Genomic DNA, 14,492 nt, shown 5'->3' on the forward strand with positions numbered 1-14,492 from the left:
ATCCAAGTCTATGCCCCAACCACTGATGCTGAAGAAGCTGAAGTTGACCGCTTCTATGAAGACCTACAACACCTTCTAGAACTAGCACCAAAAAAGATGTCCTTTTCATCATAGGGGATTGGAATGCTAAAGTAGGAAGTCAAGGAGTAATCGGAATAACAGGCAAGTTTGGCCTTGGAGTACAAAATGAAGCAGGGCAAAGGCTAATAGAGTTCTGTCAAGAGAACAAGCTAGTCATAGCAAACACTCTTTTCCAACAACACAAGAGACGACTCTACACATGGACATCACCAGATGGTCAATACCGAAACCAGATTGATTATATACTTTGCAGCCAAAGATGGAGAAGCTCTATACAGACAGCAAAAACAAGACCAGGAGCTGACTGTGGCTCAGATCATGAGCTTCTTACTGCAAAATTTAGGCTTAAATTGAAGAATGTAGGGAAAACCACTAGACCACTCAGGTATGACTTAGATCATATTCCTTGTGAGTACACAGTGAAGGTGATGAATAGATTTAGAGGATTAGATTTGGTAGACAGAGTGCCTGAAGAACTATGGACGGAGGTCCGTAACATTGTACAGGAGGCAGCAACTAAAACCATCCCAAAGAAAAAGAAATGCAAGAAAGCAAAATGGCTGTCTGATGAGGCTTTACAAATAGCTGTGGAAAGAAGGAATGCGAAAAGCAAGGGTGAAAGGGAAAGATATAAGCAACTGAATGCAGATTTCCAGAGAATAGCCAGGAGAGATAAGAAGGCCTTCTTAAATGAACAATGCAAAGAAATCGAGGAAAACAATAGAATGGGGAAGACTAGAGATCTCTACAAGAAAATTGGAGATATGAAAGGAACGTTTAGTGCAAAGATGGGCATGATAAAGGACAAAAAGGCAGGGACCTAACAGAAGCAGAAGAGATTAAGAAGAGGTGGCAAGAATACACAGAAGAACTATACAAGAAAGATCTTAATGTCCCTGATGTCCACGCTGGTGTGATCACTGACCTTGAGCCAGACATCCTAGAGAGTGAAGTCAAGTGGGCCTTAGGAAGCATTGCTAACAACAAAGCTAGTGGAGATGACAGTATTCCAGCTGAGTTATTTAAAATACTAAAAGATGATGGTGTTAAAGTGCTGCACTCAATATGCCAGCAAGTTTGGAAAACGCAACAGTGGCCACGGGATTGGAAAAGGTCAGTTTACGTTCCAATTCCAAAGAAGGGCAACGCCAAAGAATGCTCAAACTATCGCACAATTGCACTCATTTCACATGCTAGCAAGGTTATGCTCAAAATCCTACAAGCTAGGCTTCAGCAATACATGAACCGAGAACTACCGGATGTACAAGCTGGGTTTCGAAGAGGCAGAGGAACTAGAGATCAAATCGCCAACATTCGCTGGATCATGGAGAAAGCACGAGAGTTCCAGAAAAATATCTACTTCTGCTTCATTGACTATGCAAAAGCCTTTGATTGTGTGGATCACAACAAACTGTGGCAAATTCTTAAAGAGATGGGAGTACCAGACCACCTTACCTGTCTCCTGAGAAATCTGTATGCGGGCCAAGAAGCAACAGTTAGAACCGGTCATGGAACAACCGATTGGTTCAAAATAGGGAAAGGTGTACGACAAGGCTGTATACTGTCACCCTGCTTATTTAACCTATATGCAGAGTACATCATGAGAAATGCCAGGCTGGAAGAATCACAAGCCGGAATTAAGATTGCAGGGAGAATCATCAACAACCTCAGATATGCGGACGATACCACCCTAATGGCAGAAAGTGAAGAAGAACTAAAGAGCCTCTTGATGAGGGTGAAAGAGGAGAGTGCAAAAGCTGGCTTGAAACTCAACATTAAAAAAACTAAGATCATGGCATCTGGACCCATCAATTCCTGGCAAATAGAAGGGGTAGAAATGGAAGCAGTAACAGACTTCATTTATTTGGGCTCCAAGATCACCGCAGACGGAGACAGCAGCCATGAAATTAAAAGACGCTTGCTCCTTGGGAGGAAAGCTATGGCAAGCCTAGATAGCATATTAAAAAGCAGAGACGTCACCTTGCCGACAAAGATCCGCATAGTCAAAGCTATGGTTTTTCCAGTAGTAATGTATGGCTGTGAGAGCTGGACCATAAAAAGGCCGAGCGCCGAAGAATTGATGCCTTTGAACTGTGGTGCTGGAGAAGACTCTTGAGAGTCCCCTGGACTGCTAGGAGGTCAAACCAGTCAATCTTAAAGGAAATCAACCCTGATTGCTCATTGGAAGGATCGATAATGAAGCTCAAGCTCAGATATTTTGGTCACCTAATGCGAAGAGAGATCTCTTTGGAGAAGACCCTGATGCTGGGAAAGATTGAAGGCAAAAGGAGAAGAGGACGGCAGAGGATGAGATGGTTAGATAGCATCACTGAAGCAATGAGCATGAAACTGAGCAAACTCAGGGAGGCAGTGAAGGACAGGAAGGCCTGGCGCAATATGGTTCATGGGGTCACGAAGAGTCGGACACGACTTAACGACTAAACAAGTGCAAGAGTATTTTATTAAATCACATTGTGTATCTTCTGTGAATAGAAAGTTGTGATAAAAATATTTGTAAGATTTTCTTTCCTTGTTCTTTTGGATTTATCTAGCACAGTATCAATTCTTCATCAGCTTCTGGGCTGTATTACTGTGAAATTTTATGTATACACCTGCGCTGTGTATTCTGTTATAGTAATGCATTCTGTTATACTGAAATTTAGGAATCAAATGTTCAATAGGTTCAGTATAGTAAAAGTAATAAGGTCATGGAAATATATGATCAATCATTGAGGATATTTCTATGTCAGGGAAATGAACTTTCTTGAATTAAATATGTCAGGTTACAACAATTAAAATAATGCACATCAGACTAAAAATACTCTGGATAGAGGAATTATTGACTATGTTTTCATTGATCTTGGAATATTAACTAAGTTCAAATTTTGATCTTCAGTTAACCTCCTTCATTGCTGTCTATTGATGAAAAACAGCAGTATGTCTTAAGGAAATGTAAATAACAGAGAGTTAGCTTTTAGCATGCTATGCAGTCAGGTTTAAGTCAGACCTTTGTGTTAACAGGACAAAAATGAAATTTCACAGAGCTCTGCATATACCAGTGGTAGTCAGTAATCTCCATAAAGGTAGAACTCTTGGGGTGACAGACTGTACTGAGAATGGCAAAGTGAATAGTGGAAGATCTGAAGCATCAGTTACAAATTGCAAAAGAACTGCTGCTTCAAAGTGATTTAAATCAGCTGCCCAATTTATTTACAGTTGGGTTTCCAACTAGCTGGTTTACTTCAGTTTGGGTGCTAACTTAAAATAACCAGATAAATCAAAATAAGTCAAACATTTTACATAATTTTGAACCTGTTTGAGTATTCATCCTACATATAGATACATTCAAAAGCCACCACAGGTTGTTATTTTTGGGGGGAGTAATCAGTTGTTCAGAGAATGGTGGATAAGTTTTCAGGTACTTCAGAGAAACACATTAAGGAAAACAATAGAGTGAGAAAGGAAGAGAAAGCAACACTACAGAGTGCAGGAAGTATGCATTGCACCTAATAACAGTGTTGTACAGAACTCTGCTGTAGTAATCTGCTCAAGCCCTCCTAACATTCTGATTAACCAAGTGACCCAGAATAGGAGAAAAGAGAAAGCAGTTCTAATTGAATGCTTATCAGTTTCTCTTTCCTTTGTTGTTAGGGTCCAGTTACAAGTGTTCTTTAAAATTGTGCCCTTGATTTCTAATTGGACATTACCAGCAAGGAGCCTATGGATTTTAAGGTGCTAAATTACTTTAAATGTATTTAAACATTTTTAAACTAGCTGCAGTACATCAGCAAAAAAAGGAACGTGGTGAGTAGAAAAGAAAGAAATCAAGGAGTCACAACCTGGGGAAGATTATTTTATTTTATTTACAAAATTTCTATACTACCCTTTTACTGGGTGATGTATCATCTAAAAACTTGAAGACATAAAACTTCATTCCTCAAAAATCAACCTGTCCTTCCAAAAAGCAACCTACCTCCCCACCATAAAAACAACATAGAACATAATCAGAAAAGGCCAGGCAGTCACTCTTGGACTTAGGTGGAAATGGCTGCTTAAAAAGAAGTTTCTTCATGTCAAGAACAAAGGAGACAAGCACATATTATATAAGATCAGGGCAATCACAGAAAAAGCCAGTCTTCTGTCCCACATCCCTCTCACCTTTTGTTGGGGTAGGATCTTAAGCAGGTCCTCTCTAGATGTTCTCATAGGATGTGCAGAATTATTTTGAATAAAGTAGTGCCTAATAGTAGCAGCATAGCTGAACCCTTAAGGTAAAAGACAGGAGGCTCATACCTCCTTGCCCAGAAACCCTTGGAATCTTCACACCCTGGTCCTGCCTTTCTGCTTTTTAGGATAATGCCTTGGTAGTTCCTGCTGCAATCACTTTACTTCCTAACTTCTAAGGGTACCTCATCTGGCATCCTTCCCCTAACCATGGTATGTGTGATAGTGAAGGTTCCTGAGCTGACTTAAAGGTGATTAAAAAGGTAAAAAAGTAATTTCTATAATGCAACCTTGGAACAACACAGTATAGAGGTGTGTGACTATAAGGAAGTTTTTTGAGAAAGAAAAGGGAAGTTTTCAAAACATGGCAAATGAGGAAACATTTCACACTTCTCTTTAAAGCAAGAGACCCATCTATCTGATAGGGATTCTGTGAGAAAGTAGTTCAAGCAACTCACAGAGACCCTGCGTTAATGTAGTCATTAATAAATGAGGGTGTGGAGTATATCTAGTTTCCAGAATCTGTAACTTGACCCTTTTTCAAAACTGGCATTAAACTTGATTAATGAGACCATATGTGAATCTTGCTTCCTCATTGTGTGCTGCTGTCAGGGGCTTGATGCCATCCCTTAAGAAAGTGGTTCTTAAACTGGAGATAATTACACCCAAGGGGGTAATTTGGGCATATCATGGGGTAATGGAGCAATTTGTAATTGCTTGTTTGTGAGTCAAGGATCCAGTTTGGGACTGCTGCCGCTGAGATGCTTGTGTAAAACAACAGATTCTGGAGGGTTTTGTGGGGGTAATGACATTATTTGAGACTGGGAAAAGAGGTAATTGGGTCAAACAGTGTCAGACCATTACAAACAGTTTAAGAAGCACTGCCTTAAGTGATTGGTTAATCCCACCAGGGATAAACAAAATGAAACTTTATTTAAAAAGAAAATACAGAGTTTCTTTTTAATTGTAGATTTTTAAATGGCAACATTTTCTTTTGAAGGGAGAAATACAGAGTGGCTTCCAGATGTGTTAAAAGGAAAAATAAGATGCAGTGCTTTGGACAAACCAAAAAATGCTTCTGATCAGCTACAGAGTCATCATAAAAAAACTGGAGGTAGAGGATGAGGATGAGGATTGACAAAAAGATCTAAAGGAAAATATATATCATGCCCACTTCTTGAAATATGGATGGATAGAAGCTGACATTAAGCATCCATCTTTCTATGGCTGTCCAGAAAAATAGATACTTAACACATAGAAAATAAAAAACTGCATATTCTCTAGCTAGCCATTTGCCTAGTTCTCCAAAAATAGAAGATCCTCGAAGCAGCTGTCCCTTCTGTTTCAATTTAGCTGGAAAATTCACTGTAATCAGGGGTTGGAGGAAACTTAGAATCCCCCTGGAGTTCTCCTCTGTTTTAAAAGAACTCAGATTTCTGTTTCCAACCAAGTGAAGGCTGTGGGTCTCCCTCTATGCCTAAATGATAGACAGAGCATTTCTCTCCCATAAAAAAGTTGAATCTACACCAGGCCTGTGAATGTCTGAGTCTGGGGTGCCAGCTGATATTTACAAGAGGGGAAATGAAACATTGGGGTGCTTGGGGCATGAATGCACATGTATGGGGTGTGATACCTTGGACTTCAGCTGCTTTCTTAAGGGGTCTCCAAATCCTCCTCCTACAACCCTGCTGCACAGCTTCTCCCCATAACACCTAGAAAGAACAAACTAGGTATGCTGCCCTCAGCCACTTTATTCCTGGAAAACCTTCTCTGCCACTGATGTTCCAGGGAGGAGACAAGGGGCAGTCCCCTTCAATAATCTGACTTGATAGAGCAGTGCTTGCTAAAGGCTAGTTTCCTTTTGTAGAATGAGCACCCCTTGTTCATTATGAATTTAAATCTTCATTGCATGTAACAAGAAGGAAATTATGATAAAAGAAAAAAAAAGGAATGAACAAATGTTTTCTGAATAGGTTAATCTTGGTCATTATCAGCTCAGAGACAAGGCATTTTCCCAGCTCCAGGACCCTTTACACTCAAAAACGCATCCCTCAGAACAAGTTCACACAACCCAGATACCAGTTCATGAAATGAACAGACCCTGTGCCACAGCTGATTTTATTGATCCTAGCTTGTTTTCCAAGTTCATTGGATCCAGCTGGTTGGGAGCTTTCACTCTTACAGCTGTGCCTTCAGCCAGCCTCAAATGAGAAAGAACCCCAGAGATAAAAAATAGTTTGTCCTTTCCTTTTTTAAAACTCGATTGGGCCCCTGGCATTTCATTTTTCCAGGCCTTGGTTGTCTCTGCTTATTACTTGGCTGGCCAGGATCAGGCTGACTTTAACCCTTTCAATGCATGCCCTAAACATGAAGTGGTATTTCCCCACATTCACAGTGCATACAAGCAAAAATATTGTTAGCTTAACAACAGTGTTTCAGTGCATTAGAAAATGCACCATTTTGTTTTCTAAAGTCATTTTGCCCCAGGACAAAAAAACCCCCAAAACCCAATAAAGCCCAAATTGAGTAGTAGTACTTAAATGATTGGAAGTCATATAACTCGCATATTGTCCATTTTAGAGATGTGTATAATACATTCTATCAGGCCTCTATGAAATGTGTGTGATGAAAGAATTTAACAGTGCATCTGCATCTGGAAAGAAGGGTAAGGCCATGAGGAAGATTGTGTGCTTTGCCTCCTCAAAAAGAAAAAGAAAAAGAAAAGGGAAACATGGCTACAGCTATTTGCTAATGTAGAAAATATGCTTAGCATTCAAGAGGTCCCAGATTCCATTTTTTAGCATATCATCTTAGAGCTGGGAAAGGTTTTCTGAAATCTTGTAGGTAGCTGTTGCTTGTCTACATAGATAATTGATATAGATATATCAACAATCTGATCACTTTATATGAAGCTTTTATTTAACCTGGAACTGAAGAAAAGCAGAATCTGGATTCTATGTAAAAAGTGGATATCCTGATTGAAGAAATTCAAATTGATTGAAATTTAGGATATCTTAAATAGACCCAGATCTCTCTGAATTAAACATTTAGCAGCCCAGTGTGCCAAATGTCACTGATGGTGACATTCAAGCCTGTTCCTCAGAATAGGAAATACAGTACAATCTTAATAACAGTACTTAGCATTTATTGCTTTTTAAATGTTTAAAACATTTCTCATTAGGCAGTCCTTAAAACACTATGCAATAGCTGAGTTTAAGCAATAATAGTAATTACTATTTTCCCTGTTGCATTGGAGAATTGGGGCTGAAAAAATAGTGCCTGTCTAGTGGCTTCTTAATGAGTTCAAGTGAGCTGAGATCTGAATCATTGATTTTTAAGCTGATTCTAGTAAATATGAAGTCATCTTTGAGTCAAGTTCAACTCCTGGTGATTTACATGGACACATTAATGACGTTTTCTTGGCTTGATATGCAAGCGGTTTGCCATTACAGGTAGTGCCCAGTTGAAGAACGAATTCTATTCCCAGGGTCTGTCCTTAAGTCACATTTGTATTTAACCTGAAACAGTATTATTGTATAATACTGTATAAATAGTATTGTGTAATGAACTTGAACCATTGTGTGTTTAACTCAAATCATTGTATATTTAACTTGATTTTTGCTGTAATAGGCTCTGTGAACAATGGGTCATCTGTAACCCAGCCGTTCTTAACCCAGGGACTCCCTACTTTCTTCCAGGAGGTTTTTTGATTTCTCAGTGTAGCCTACAACCCTAGATTTCCCAATAGTTCCCCATCTAAGTACTAACAATAGCAAACCTGCCTAGCTTTTTAGATAAGCTGGGGTTGGCTAGATGCTGCCATCTGCTGAGGCAAACCACAATTTCTTATTTGTATATTATACCAATTGGTAATTAATTACTTTCTCTAGGAATTAAGTGTAGATATTATTGTAACTGTACTTAAATGATTTGCAAATCAGTTTGTCAAATATAAACTAATGTCCCTGATCTTTTAGCACTTTCTTGCTTTATCAGGATTCTCCAGCATTGCATGGAGTTCTCATACTATTGAGTGACTTGGAAATTGCAAAGAACTAAGGAGTTGATGCTTAAGGAACAACATCCTTTTCATGTGGGACACTATTCTGCAATCTTGTGCAACAGCACAGCTGCCTCCCCAGTTAAAAATAAATTTAAAAATGCCTGAAATCTTGCAAGATCATTATGTTGATTGAGATTCTTAGTCATCCAGGTGGAATTATCTGGAAGTTGAGTCATGGCAACTGGACTTCTTTTCTTTGGTTTGATACGTTTCGCTGCTTGTCCAAGCAGCTTCTTTAGTCTAGAAAGTTGGCTCCATTTCTCAATAACATGATGGGCTTGTTGAAGGGACAGTCGCATGCAAGAATGCTGAATACATTTCCATGAGGCTGTGACTATTTTTAAACAACTGAAATTATTTAATTTGGGGGGTTCAGGGCACTGTTTAAGTGTTGCCAGTACCCTGGTCCATATACACTGGGTTGCTAAAACTTGCCTTAGCTTCATATGGAGCTAAATATCAAACAGCTGCTTTTGTTTCAGCATGTTTCTCCTTTTCTGAGTTCTGTAATTGGTACAAAGTGAAGTGGACCGGCAACAGGAGCAGATTGCACCTATGCTGCTGACCTTGCATTGGTTCACAAGAGGTTTCTGGATGCAATTTAAAGTGCTGGTTTTTACCTTAAATAGCCCTGTATGACTTGTCACCTAAACAGCTTCAGGACAGCCTCTTCCAACTGGAATCAGTATATACATTATGGGAGAAATTCCTTGTGATTCCTCATTTCTGTGAAGTCAGAAGAGCTCAAAATATCTCCTCCATCACAGTCCTAGTGCTATGGAACAGCTTCCCCTGAAAGCTAGTCTTGAGCCAATACTGATGGCCTGAAGCCAATTTCATGATACTGAAGCCAATGCTGATGACCTCCTGGAAGCTAGTTAAGATGGAGTCTTTCCTGATGGCTTTAACTACCATATTTCCTTGCATCCCGTTCTGGCTTTTAGGCTGATTGTTTTTGACTATTATTTTTGTATTATAGGCATGTTATTATTATTTTTTTTACCATGGATGTTTTATATTCTTTTTTTGTGTACCTGCAAGAGTCTTATTATTGCTATAGGATAGAACTCTAAATAAATAAATATGCCCTCTACATATGTGTATGTACATGTGTGTGTGTGCATGTGTATGTATGTATATATACATGTCTATGTGTGCGTACACACACACACTGAAATGTTCCTCGAATTAATAATATAATCAGCTTCCTCAAAAGGTGATTTTTATTTATTTATTGCAATTTGAATGGACTACTCCAATTATGATTTTTGATGATGAACAACAAATCAAGAGTAAAAAAAGAAAAAAGACTGTAACAAAATAATAAAATGTCTTCACTTTGAGGAAAACAAATGAGAAAAATAAGTTTATTGTGAATAAATTGTTCCATTATATAGCAGTTCATTATTTTCATTTATCGTGTATTTGAAGCTTTTGGGTTGCATCATTCTAGGATTTTAGGAGCAGCATAATTAGAAAAAAAACCATAAAATAATACGATAGTTTATGAAGACTTTAACTTTGGATATTCCCCAAGGATGCCTAGCTGAATCGCAGGCAGGACCTTCCAAACTGGAACAGAGTCAAAGTACATAGAGAAGCAAGGAAATAGAAGACACTGAAGTAAAGAATGAAAGTGTAATTATCAAATTTGAGAGATTACCTGATCTGAGAGGGGGAAAAGTACTTTACTGGATGTTAGTGGGGGGGAAGGGGAAGGTAGTTTGGGATGATGAGGATGGAGTTGATTTTGTGGGAAGGAGAGAGACTTGGTTTGGGGGAAGGATGGGATTACCTTCCACCTGGCCTAGGTGACAGTGGGATTGGAAAGGGGCTGGGGAGGCTGAATAAGGCATGCTGACCTCCCACTGAGAGCAGGGTTGGAGAGGATATGTGAATTGTATGAAGGATGATTTGATGGAGGTTGTGGCATTGTGTTAACCAGGTGCAGCTGGAGGGGATTAGAAGGGAAGGAAAAGTTGAGGATATGCAGTATGTACCAAAAAATCTTGCATGAAGCAGCCACTAACTTTAGCAAAATGAGTAGAGGTAGCCCTGAGTAATTGTACAGCAATAATTCGTAGACTGTAATATTCGGGTTTCATGGAACAATTACAGGATAAGTAAAGCAATGAGACTGTGGGAATAGCTCTATTTTAAGGTTCCTTTATGAAAGGGTTAGGTCAAGTTATTTTTAAAAAGTCTTAAGAAGCTAAGAGATTGCTTGAAACTCAAACTTTTGCTTGACTACACCCTAGTTTTAAATGTGGCTCCACCCCAACCCCACTTTTAACTATGTGTCTATTTCCCTTCCCCACCCTGCGTTCCATTTTCCACAAACTCCAAAGCTAACTACTGTATCTACTCCTCCCCTGAAAGCAGCCTTTCCTGCTATAATGTATTTAACTCTATATATTGGAGTTTACTTCCCCTCTATTTTTGAATGCTTCTCTTGTTTGCTTTAATGATTTGCTTAATTAGAGACTATACTATTCACTAATCTATTTATGCTGCCCTTTAAAATAAATTGCTACTATCCATTCTAATTGTTGCAACCCAGCTGTTTTTCTTAACTATAGCTTGTCCTAATTATTGACTTTAATGTCAAATTTTGAAGTCTTATGTTCTTCTCTATTCTCCTAAGTATTTTTATACTTATAATAGTATATTGATCTCATTACTTTAAATTACTTAATGACCACACCCTGTAGCTTCATGTAGATATTAAATAGCTCTGGGGGCAAAATAGTGCTTTTGTGGATCCCCACCATGCTCTTATCAGAAAGATAAGAGAGAAGAAAATCAGCCTGAAGCCATACTGTAGTCAAATGGGTTCAGATAATCCATCTCTTCCAAGAGATCCTGCAGTTGTGCCACCACTGGTATCTCAAGCACCTTATCCAGAAAAGGGTTCTACCAAGGGGTTCAGGCAACAGTTTTTAAGAATCTTTGAATCCAGGGAGGGCATTTTTTCAGGAGTGGCTCCACTATTGCATTATGATACATTAACCATTCCCTGGACCCATTTGGCCAATCCCCCTGGCTAGCTTTAATAAGCTATTATGTGCAAGAGTCAAGAGGTTCTAAGATGGGCTGCATTTCTACAAGAGCCTCTGAGGTTGGCTTCCTTAATCTCTATAGCAAAGCACTAATACCGTAAAATCAAACTTCACCAGCAAATGGTCTGATACAATCATGTAATTTCAACCCCTGTTATCATCAAACCATCTGTCTCACACAACGGGGTGAAGACCAGATCAAGAGTGTATGAGATGAGATCAAGAGAGAGTCCTGCCACCAATGCACTGAAACAGCCTGGTAATTGCCATGGAGTCCATAAAACTCCCAAATGAATTATTCAAGACAGTATGAATGTCCCCTAAGAAAATTACCATGAGGCATACAACTTCATACTCAAGATTACTTCAGCCAACTCATGCTGGCTGACGGTAGGCCAACTGCAATCCCATCTCTCTCTCTGACCCAGCATTAGATGTAGGTCCTCTGATTCCAATCCATGGTCAAGACGCTTGCTGATGGAAGTTCTATGGGTCACAATACCTCTACCCCAAATCTCCAAGATGGTGATGTACTTTTGTGGGCAAAAGTGAGTTAAAATAACTCCACCCATCTTACCCCCCTAGCCCCCATTTTTCATTTGTGTATGCCAGATTGATTCCCTGATCAAATCAAGGAATAGTTTGGCCTTCTTATGAACTGAGCTGGTACTGAACAATAACACTAAAGGGGCAGAGGGAATAGCAGTAGAGCAATCAGTTAGTTGGGAAATAGGAGGAAGGTTGGAAGAGGGCTTGACTGTAAATATACATTTCTTTCTGTAAGGACTTATCTTACCCTCACTACCATATCCTTGGTTACTATGATAATGCCCCCTCCATTTATTGACTAAATCACAATTGCAGGGGTTATACACTGTGCTAAATAATAAACCATGGTTTACAGGCCCTAATGGGGTACACAATACCCTAAGTTAATACCAAAGAAACCACATTATACTTAATGTGGTGTATAAATCTAGTCCCTGGAACTGGAACTGATTTCAAGTGAGTGTGTGACAAAATAAATACAGTATGGGATGAGGCATGTAGTTCTAGTCCCTGGAACTGGCATGTAATTCTAGTCCCTGGAACTGGAACTGATTTCAAGTGAGTGTGTGACAAAATAAATACAGTATGGGATGAGGCATGTAGTTACTTATGACAGTAATTAAATAATGTTTTTAAGTTATGATGATTTTCATGGGAAGGGAAGGGAGAATGGCATATAAAAATACCCATAATTAATTTAAAATTACTTTGGCCCTGTCCATTTCTGGGAGTGTGGCCTTGGGAAGATTTAGAAGACTAAATATGGCCAAAATAAGTTTGTCCACCCCTCTTTTAAAGGGTTTATTAATCCTATAAATTGCGTTCTCTACCATACACCAAGGCCAGTGTTTAAAATCTCATCATAACTTTTTTTCTCTACATACATCAGAGAGAAATCTAGTGCTAGCACTGTATTCGATTTTGTTTTTCAGACTGATGATAGTAAGCAGAAATCAGATTTCTTTAAATGGGCCATTTAATAAAATGGAAGCTTTATTTAACATTCTTAAATCTGAGTTTCTGGTTATTAACTGCCCTGACTCCTTTCTGTAACAGATGGAGGAGGGTTTTCAATTTGTATTCCTGCAATGTCTGATACAGCTCCCACAATTTAATTAAGTTTTTCATTTATCTGTGTCAACTTCTATCAGCATTGTATCATAGTTCATGGTCTTGCCCTTCTTCATATAGCAGCAGTAAATTTAATCTTGGACAGTACAGTTCTTGGTTCATCAGTTCCCTGATGTGGGTGTGAAAATAGAATGCTGAAACAGGATAACAAAAATCTGGAAATGATTTTGCTGGCCTTCCACTGTAATTGGTTCCTATGTACTAAGAATTTGAAAATGGTTTGTCTTCTGCTTCCAAAGAAGATGAAGGGCAGTGAGGTAGTTCAACACTTATTTATAGATACTGATTACCCTGATTTTTTTTTAATAAATCTTGTTTCCAACCTGCTTAGTTGACTGCGATGGTGTGATGTCAGTGGCAATATCTGATAACTAGACAGGACAAGAGTGCCTTTGATAGACCTCAGTGACTTTTGTTGCTATTGGTCATAACATTTTTCTGGTCCTGATTTCTGAAAGGACATATTCAAGAGATGTTTCTATCAACCTGCTACATGTCCTTGTGGCCTTTGGCTTGCCAGGTGACAAACCTGTTCCTCAGGCTATTTAATAACTACATTAAATTATGGGGGGAAATTCATGCAGAGGCATCAGATATGCTGATGTCATTCAGCTCTCTCTTACAAGGAATAATTTTCTGAGATAAGGGATAATAGAGTTAATGTAGAGAAGATAGTAATGCTCCATTGTTGATGAAATACAGTGAGTGATATAACCAGGTTGCTTTGGATGAGGTTGTACTAAATGCATTAAGGAGTAGTCCAGTAGTCTTAGAATGTTCCTGGATTCAGCACTGCTTCTGCATATCTAGGGTGCATATCTAGGGTGGCTGTGGCCAAGGATAGTTTTGTACAATATCAGTGCATCATGTATGATTTTAGAAAATAGATCTTGTTCATGAGTGGAAGTAGAGAGTTCCAACTTTGGATTCAAAAGGTACCTTTAGGTGCAGTTGCTCTCCAATATATAAAACAACCAGAAAAGAAATGGGAGAGCCTATCATTGATAATGTATATTAGACACCAGAATAGGGCTGAGATACTACTAGGAGAGGATCAAGAACTAGGTATCCAGGCAATGAAGTGAGACAGGAAGACATACTCTCTGGATCAAGAATAACAGCTCTTGTACAAATAACTCTTATACTATGAGAGTTGACTAGATGGTGTTCTGAACAAATGGTTTTAGAGTTAGCAGCACTGCTGGATTAGTTTGACTAAGGATCTAGATTGGCTGCTTTATAGGTGCCATTATGACTTGGCCACCTGGATGGGTACTTGGCAGTCAGGTATTCACACAGAACAGTATTATTCATGAAGCAGTTACCTTTACTTTAGTGGAAGAAATGCATAAACAGTACAGTTCTGATTCTGTTGCATTTATCAT

The 14,492-nt window shown here is 38.9% G+C and overlaps 1 protein-coding gene across 4 annotated transcripts in view; it reads left to right on the forward strand.

The window, feature by feature from the left end:
• ZBTB46 (zinc finger and BTB domain containing 46) overlaps positions 1-14,492 on the forward strand; it is an 86,800-nt gene that overhangs the window by 21,286 nt on the left and 51,022 nt on the right. The gene's annotated exons all lie outside the window — the stretch shown is intronic.

Source organism: Python bivittatus, unplaced genomic scaffold (assembly GCF_059951505.1).
Source record: "Python bivittatus isolate LINGU-HERP-01145 unplaced genomic scaffold, Pbiv_v1 ctg000700_np1212, whole genome shotgun sequence".
Taxonomy (NCBI): domain Eukaryota; kingdom Metazoa; phylum Chordata; class Lepidosauria; order Squamata; family Pythonidae; genus Python; species Python bivittatus.